Here is a 9,193-nt window from a genome sequence, read left to right on the forward strand (position 1 = left end):
CCACAGCAGGTGCATCTATAATGCAAGGCAATGTTTAATCAGTATGGCAACATATCACGAGCCATTAAATCAGTATTTCTGCAGCAACAGAATTTTTAACGAGAGGTGATTTCCTAAATTGTTATATGCCATTATATAGCAATTTTGGGTAGCAAAGAACTGAGCATGATGACTTTGCTAAAATGTTTTAAATTCTGATGGAATCCTGGAGGCAGCCTAGCTTGCCTCATCTGAAGCAGCTTTTTGGACTCAGAGATTCAGATACAGAATGCAACTAGTGCATGAAAGTCACAGTGAACATCTCTAATCAGCCACAGTTTGTAATTAGGCAAGCAACTAATCGCATAGGTATCTTTGTGTTGTTTCTCTCCATTGGCCTGTAAGCCTCGGTGGAAGCTTGTTGTATTTATTGGGTAGTAAATCAACATTAACGTGCTCCAAGCAACAACATGTTTTCTAATTCTCTATTACAATTTCAAAGCAAATGCCTTTTCAAGTAATACAATTCCCTGCTACACTCCTATGGCGATGGGGCTGACTTGCAAACTGAATGCTAAAAGAAAATGCTCTCTGACTGGCAGTGAACGCTTTTTTTTTTCCCCCTCCATCTCCTCACTAGTTAGAAATAACAGTGAAAGTATGCTGTGCTTCAAGAGTGAATGGTGGGCATTTTGTCAATAACCAAAATACTTGCTATAAGGAACTGAAGATGGCTAAGTGACAATGACAGCACACTTGACTTGCGCATAAATACTTTAAATTGATGTGGAGCTATCAAGAAAGGTTTTGACAGTTTTGAGGGGGGTCAGAGAAGAGCTGTGTGCATGATTAAAGGATTGCAACACATATCATATACTGAAAGACTCCAGTAGGTCCATTTATTTAGTTTATCAAGAAGACCAAGAGTGACTTGATCACAGTTCACTTGTTACAGTGAACATGTAAGAGGAAACACATTTTGAAACAGGCTCTTCAGTTTAGCAGCCAACAAGCACCAGCGAATGGAAGCTCGCAAATTCACACTAATTCTGAAGCAGGGTTTGAGCTGGCATGGTTGAATATGGAAAGAATGCATGAAAGTCTAGCAAAATATCTTTGCTTCTGAAGTAAACAGTGTCAGGTTAAAATAAGGTGGAATTAGCTAATAAGGAGTACAGCTAACCACTGGAACAACTATAATGCATTCTCCACCCTCGAAAAGATGCCATGTGTTTCTACAGTATAAGCACTATTTCAAAACAAAACTTAATTCAAGGAGAAGCTTATTGTTTGTAATACAGAGAAGTTCAGATTAACTGATCACAGCACTCCTTTGTGGCCTTACAATGAAGCTGTGAATTTAGCACTGCGCTCTTGTTATCCTTTTCTCTTGTTCTATACTGTTTTCTCTGCTAAGTGCAATGCACTTTTTGTTCTCTTGATTCAAATTAGCTCCTGAGCATGAAAAGACTGTAAGCAAGTGAACATGCGATTTAATTGACTTCAGTTTATCCATGCAGGATTAGGTGCATCCTCTTTAAGACAGGAACAACATTTTCCTAAGACTTTCTGCAGCATCTAATACACTGAAGCATGTATCCTCAGTGCGTCACTTGGATGCTACCATAGTATAAACTGATGAAAAATAATAGTTTTTTTAAAAAAACTGAAAGATTTATAATGGATGATTTAGAACTACCTTTTGCCTTAAAGCATCTAGCTGAAATTAAAAATGGAGTGACAGATTCCTGTCATAATAAAAGGAGACAGGCTTACTTCAAATAATTTAAATCTCTTAAATAGGTGTTCAGATGCTTTTTTTTTGAAAATATCGTCTTTTAAAATGGCCATGTTAATAAGCAAGTAATGAGCAACAGTGATACAGGAATTCGATGGGGCTGCAAAGATGAACAAGAACAAAGGTGATGAATGAGAGTCATGGGTGGGCTAGAAAATGAGAAGAGGGAGTGAATCCCTCTTCCCACAGAAGAAACAGAGAAAGGCTGCACTAATTCTGTTTTTCTATATTTATGCTCAGTAAGAAAGGTCAAATCAAAGTCCTCTAAAAGTAATTCTAAATATAAAGAAAGAGAAGCACATTGGGGAAAAGTTTCAATACTTAAAACAGTAAGCCTGGATCTTAATTAAAATACTTCTAACAGTGTTTAGAAGACTGAGAAGTGATATCTGGGTCTGTATTTTCTTACTCTTAAGATGGCAGAGAAAAAAACCCTCTTCAGTCCTTTTCAGGGCTGTCTGACAAAAAAAACCCACTTCTTTTCTTTTGTTATGTTAGATGCAAGAGTCAAAAGTAGGACTGAAGAGTTGGCGAAACGAAATAACACACATGGAGATAGACAGAACAATCCTGAAAAGAAAAGAAAACAATGAAGACACGGAAAAGTAGAAGAGTTACCATAAAAAATTCCTATCGGTATCACAAATGATTCATGAATGCTAGTGAACAAAACTGTTTTGATGGTCAAAGTAACTGCTCTATAACAAAAGGGTACTGCATTTATGCCTTAAAGATATTAATGCAAAGCCTATCACATTTCTCTCAAAATTCAGAGAAATATATTTCCAATAGGCATTAAACATATCTTTGTGTCAGCTTCACCAAGTTTGTACTTGGTTTGTACTCCTTTTCCTAGAAATGTAAAATATGTCCCATTTTTAAATATCTGTTTTCCTCGCATATCTGTCATGGTGTGCATGAAGTCTGGCAGAGAACAAAAAGGGAATAGTAGCTGGCTGTGAAATATCTACCAGACAGAAAAGGAACCCTCTTTTTTAAAGTTGCTTTCTGTTTGGTGGAGAGGACAAGTCAGCTAATGCCATTTTCTTAGTAAATGCTTCTTCTATTCCACTGCTGTGTCTTGAAGTGGCAGAAGGGCCAGGTGAGTGATATGCCAGGTGACATGATGACTAATCTGAAAATACCGTATTATTTTTTTGGAGGGGAGAGGTGATGTTTACAGAACCTTCTCTCTCACGTGGAAAGGATAAGGAGTATGTGGGAAAGTGCAGGGAAACTTTATTCAGCTGCATTTTCTCTTGATCACCAATTGCTTCAAGGATGCGTTGCCAAACCAGTACCGGCCAAGTCTGGGGCAGTAAGCTGGTCAAGACTTGGCAGAAAGATAGGAGAATTTCTGTCCAAAGCCGTGGCAGGAGAGCGAAAATGGGACTCCTAAGGATAAGAGGAGTAACGATAGCACGTTGCTAAACACGGATTTCAATAGGCAGTTTGGGAACCAGCTCTGATTTCTGCTGGACTGAACACCTACCAATGCAGACCTAATCTGGTTTAAATTAAAGCATTACTTTTTTCCATTGTGCATAATGGAGCAGTCCCGTGAGCTGTCTAGCCCTGAGCCCCCTCTTCGATTTGCTAAGAAAATGCATATTTTGAGTAGTGTGAGGAAGTATGGGATATGTGGTCCACTAATGCTGGACCTCCTGTTTTCTGTATTTTTTTCTGAGAATAGAAAGTTCTCATGAAGTGTTATGCATGTGCAATCTTAAATTAGTCTCATACTTTGGAATTATGTGAGAAAAAAAATCTTTTCATTTTGTAGTGATGATGCATTTTAAACAAAATTACTCAGACTTCCTGCTCATTAATTATTATTTTTCTCAAGAGTACCCATATGAAGTATTCAGAAAAAAACCCTACTTTTACATTTTGCTAACCCTTTACTAACTCCCTGGCAATGAAAATCTTGATTTCTTCTTTTTAAGTAAAAGCCATATAATGAGGAGAAAGTCAAGTAATTCTGATCTTACTCAAAGATTTCTCAGTTTCTTGTTGTTATGCTAAAATTCCAAAGAATACTGCTGAAGAGAAACAGTGCTTTTTAATTTTTCTATATACCTTCTTTCAAACTTTTTCCTCCTGTTCTTCCAGCTTAAAATTTAGAGTTAGCTTAGAAAAAGGAAATGTGATATTGGACAGGATTTGATTTTCCATTGCTTCATTTTCTTACGTGCGTTTAAAGGGAATTTATTGGACCCGAAAGGCCATGTATTTTGTACCTCTTTTTGTAGTAAGCTACTTTATACATATATTTTCACGCATGGAAAAAATGTACATTTATAATTCATCCATGTAAATATGCTGCATATAAACCTAAGCTCAATAGAATAGACCAAATTTTTTTATGAATCCTTTATATTCAAAATGTCTCAGTAATACAGTAATGAGTCACACAGTGGTAGTGTAAAACACTATAGGAATATGGAGTGGCTATTATTTCCAAAATGTTTCACATATAGTCTCTGAAAAACAGGCCTGTTTGACTGAAGAGGGATATTTTGGCCAGGAAAATAAAGTATTTTGGGATAGGCAGGATTATTCATCTTTTTTTTTTTTTTAAGGCAACCAGAAGTCAGCTATACTATAGCTTCTTACTAAGCTACGAAATCTTCACCAGAAAGTCTTGTCACTTATCAAAACTCGAATTTTCGGTGCTGCACTCAGTACATCTCATCCTACCAATGTAACAGACCGTGCCAACGCCTGTAACATACCCTACACCCCACTTGAAATGCTCGCTGATGCATTCAGGATCTCTTCTGAAGGGCTTGGGGGAAATAACAGGAGAAGCTTCAGAGCCCAGCGCTGCAAATGATCTCCAGGCTTTCGGGAAGTGGTGTAGGACTCAGCAGTGTTTTTCTGAACTATCCTAGTACCGTTCAGAAGAGCTATTGGCCATATTGGTTGGTTTTAATAGTGAAAATGGAAGAGAATCAACCCCGAGAGGTCAAACTAAGTTTTGCTATTTATACTTTTGCTATTTATCAGGAGAATATGAGTTAGAGGTCTAGTTTGCATTTTACCCAGACAGGACAGTGTAGTTCTGTGTAGGTATGAGGCCAGTTTTGGTACTGGCTGTTCTGAAAAGACACCAGAAAATAGAGAAAGCAGTAATATTTACAAGCACTAAAGAACAGATGTTAAACCAGCACAATGTGGAGCACGTGACTGTATGTTGCTAATGCATGCGCAGGTGAAGATGAGTGAGGGTAAAAAAATGACACGTGTTAGCATGGTTCTTTGAAGTAACTTTTCCACCAGGTGGTATTTGCAAACCTGATATGATGAGCTTTCTCTGTCATGCTGACGAGTGACAGGGTCAGTTAGTCGGTTTTGCTTATCAGTGTCTGCTTAAATTTCAGTAATAAAGGGACGTATCTTTCTGGATTTGTAATGCATAGACATAAAAAATCCCAGTAGTAATTTTCACGTCACTGTTTAAGAAGGGCATGTATCTTACAGTCACCAAAAAGGAGCTCTGAATTCTAAACACAGGTAATAAAAAGCTACCCTATAAGCCATTCAATTGTTTAATTTTCATAAACATAATTCAGTTCTATATTGATAGAAGCTAAAAATAATAGAAACAGTCTTCTCTCAAGTAGGCTTAAAAATGCTTTAAAACTTATCTTTATTTCTTTTATAGAGACAAGAGGAGGTAAAGGACAGAGAGACTCAAGGAAGCTCTTCCAAAAGGGTATGCAGCAGACCTGTGATGGAAGTACAAAAGAGAACCATCAACTTTGGACCCAAAAGTGCTGTTCCACCAATCACCTGAAAAGGCTTCCCCAAGGAAAGGTTAGGAAAAAAAAATCTGATTTTTAAATCAGCTTTAACCAACCCTTTAAGAATTGTGCACACAATATGTGCAAAATGCACCGTGTGTTCAAACTAATATGAGCATTTGCAAGCTTTTAATAGACCTTACTTGAAACTAGATTCTGCATGTGCAAATGTGGAGTTTGCACATAAAAAATTTCAGTCACAGTAATTTTTAGAAAGTTAAGGACTTGAGGGACTAATTTATATACTTAGAGCTGCTTTGTATAAAGCCTATGAAAAGTGGTTATACTGTCTTGCAGTTGGTACGGGAACAAAGAGAGAAATAACTTAATATTCATAAAACAAAATGTTTGCATTGTAAGACCCCCTAAAACAAACATTTCACTGACATCTGCTGAACAGATGATAATATAAATGGTACTCTTGTGCTTTTCATTAGTAGTAGTCTTGTGCTTTCTATAAAGTGAGATGCAAGGGAGCTATTCATGATTTCAAAAAAGTGCAAAAGAGAAGAAATATGCAAGCTGAAAGAAGAGCGTCCTTATTAAAGAGTTTGGAGGACCCTGTAGATGAAACAAGATGTAAAGCTTCTGTGCTTGCTAAGATACCGCTTATAATTTTGCTTGTTCCAGCATTAGTATTACATGCCTGTAGGACAGGCTCAAAATGAACTGCATTGGTTAAAATAAAAGGCAAAAGTGGACTTTGTTTGCTGCAAAGGAATAATAGTGTTATAGAGAAAAGATGCCTCGATAAATAAGAACAATTTATTTGCACTGACGCTTTGGTTCTTCATCTGATTATGAAAAGAAAAGATACTGATTTCAAAATGAAATACTTCTATCTCTATATCTATGGCAATATAAATCATTCCCTTATGGGTGTAATAATGCTGAGCAATGATAAAGTCATACAAACACATAATGAATACAAATGAAAGGTAATAGTTAGCTAAATAATTTGTGCTACATAGATGTATGAAACACTAATTTAAAAACTCATAGCAACCAAAGGGAATATCAATGAGAAATAACCTAGAGCAAGAAAGAATCAGTTTGATGAATTGGGCTATATTAAAGATGTTCTACAGCTTTTCTTTTTTCCCTCAGCAATAGAAGAGATAGAACTTTCATGTTAAGAGAGTAATATTTTTATCCTCAAAAAAATGAAATATTAGAGTCTTTTCCTTGAGGAGGAAATTTTGCATTAAAAACTGTTGGTTCCTTTAGAGACGTTTTCAGCATAAAGCCTTTCAAACTTAGCTAAGGGAGTAAAATAAAAAAGTTCACTTTACTTGAACTGCTAGAGGAAAAAAGAGATGAAACACATCTAGACATTTCCCTCCCTTTATGTTTAGTGACACAGTAGTTTGATAGGGCTTTGCTATCCATGTAAAATAATATGTTGAGTAGTGAGTAATGTCACTTAAAAATGTAGTCAGCTTTCTTATTTGAAGTTGTCAGTGAAATTCACGATTAGCCATTGCTCCTCAGCTATGATACGAACATGCTTATATTTTATCATAATAAATATGAGAGAACAAACTGCCTGAAATCCACAGGTAGAACTTTCACTGCGCTTGAGCATGTCTCATCAAAGTCAATAGGGTATTTCAGATATGTTCCAATGGCTTCAGGACTTGTCCTGTTGATATTAATGATTTGTGCTTTGCGTGAAAAAGGAGCAAGTGTGCAGTGGTGGTGATCACCGTAGATCTAGTATTCTAGCTCTTATGAGCCTTCCTTAAAGAAGTGCCTAGAATACAACCTGATTGGAAATAGGAATGATTCTTGTCTCGTTGGAGAATTTTCATACCTGAAGCCAATGGAATTAAATAGAAACAGCCTTACTGACTTTAGAAGATTTTGAAACAATCCTTTATAATAATTGTTTTAAGGCCTAATTTAAAAAGAAAAAAGAAAAAAAAGAAAAAAGAAATACTTGTACCAGCAGGCAACAAAGATTGCTACACATTTCAAAGCATAAACATGGAAAAGACTGAGGCATTAAATCTGAACTCCTTATATTTGAAAGCTGGGATCTACGTTTTGAAGTTATACCTCTTCACACCATGAAGTTAGTTTCAAAATAATGTGATTTTACAATTCTTTTCAGGAAAAAAATTCTTTAAATGCATTTCCTGCTCAAGCAGTCCTTATGCTTAAAAATGCCAGAGACTTGAGTGGGTCTCTGCAATAGACTTTTAAGCGCTTCAGGATTGTTTAACAATTATGATTATTTCTAAAATTAAAGAAAATGCTGCCTTCACACTTTTCAAGTTTCATACATTGCATTTCTTGTTCCTAGTATTTCTGCAGCTGAGCAAAATGTTTTGAATATTAAAAGTTTTGGGGTTTTTTTGAAGAAAGCAGAGAAAGAGTAAAAAAAAAAGTAGCATTTACATTTAGTTAAATCAAGTCTATTGTGTTTTTCCTGTCGATATTACCTGTGTCATTTTTTTATTCCACGGGCTAAATGTAACTCCCTAAAACTTTTGTTTGTCAAAGTATACCTATATACATACACAAAAATTTATAGGTGCACATATTTGCACACATCTATATTTGCATATTCACAAAGTATACATGCATAGAGCATATGTGTATACTTGCAAACATATATGCATGTGAATGAAAGGTATTATCTTCTGTGAAGAGATTAACAAAAATATCTGAAAAAATGCAAAAGAACACAAAAGAATAACATTTCTATTAGATCAGGGACTACAGTTAGCTTCTACAGTTCTATGTAGAACTGTATTTTTGTGTCCCTCTGCAGTTTTACCTGTAAATATATGGTTGTGTGCATGCATATGATCATGATACATAGTATATTTAAAAGAACATTTGTGTGTCATCTGAGCTGGGGCTGGAGAGAAAGCACAGTACAATCAATGCCAATATTTTCACTGATTTCAGTGTATTTGCTTCAGGCCCTATTTTGAAGCAGGTGTGCAAATAAGGTTTTAAATAAAAGAGAATTGAAAACTAAAATCATAAAAGAGCTAATTCATGGGAAGGTGAAGTTCTCTGTCAGTTCTTATTTTATATCATCTCGTTCTCCTATTTTGTAATTATGCCGCATCATGTAGTTATGCTATTTGTTCAAATTACCCTTAAATTACAATCAAATATTATTACTGGCACTTAGTACGGTGTATGATGTATTTAATTGCCATTGTGTCAAACATAAATGATGTTGAATAATGCCACAGAATGTGTAATGTATTGAATATTTGCAGAAATGGCATTTAGAATTTGATTTGCTGGTCATTAAATTCTTTCTCTTCAGTTTGGAAAAGCAATTAGTTCAGATTATAAGCCAGTAGCTTACAAACTCTGTGTCTTAAAAATATAATGCTTTATGATTCACAGAAAGAACAGCTTCTATAAAATGAAGCTTATTTTTCTAAAGTCAAGTACTTCATGGTTATCAAACTAGACTATATGGCTTTTATAACTATCCGTTCCAAAGATCTGATTTAAATAAGAGCGAACTATGAGCACAGTATGTATGGCCACTGTGTATTCCACTTCAGGAAAAACTGGAGGAAACCATGGGCAGAAGAAGGTACGTTTCCAGTCCTAGTTACCTTTCATTACAATTCTGTTC

Source organism: Struthio camelus, chromosome W (genome assembly GCF_040807025.1).
Source record: "Struthio camelus isolate bStrCam1 chromosome W, bStrCam1.hap1, whole genome shotgun sequence".
Taxonomy (NCBI): Eukaryota; Metazoa; Chordata; class Aves; order Struthioniformes; family Struthionidae; genus Struthio; species Struthio camelus.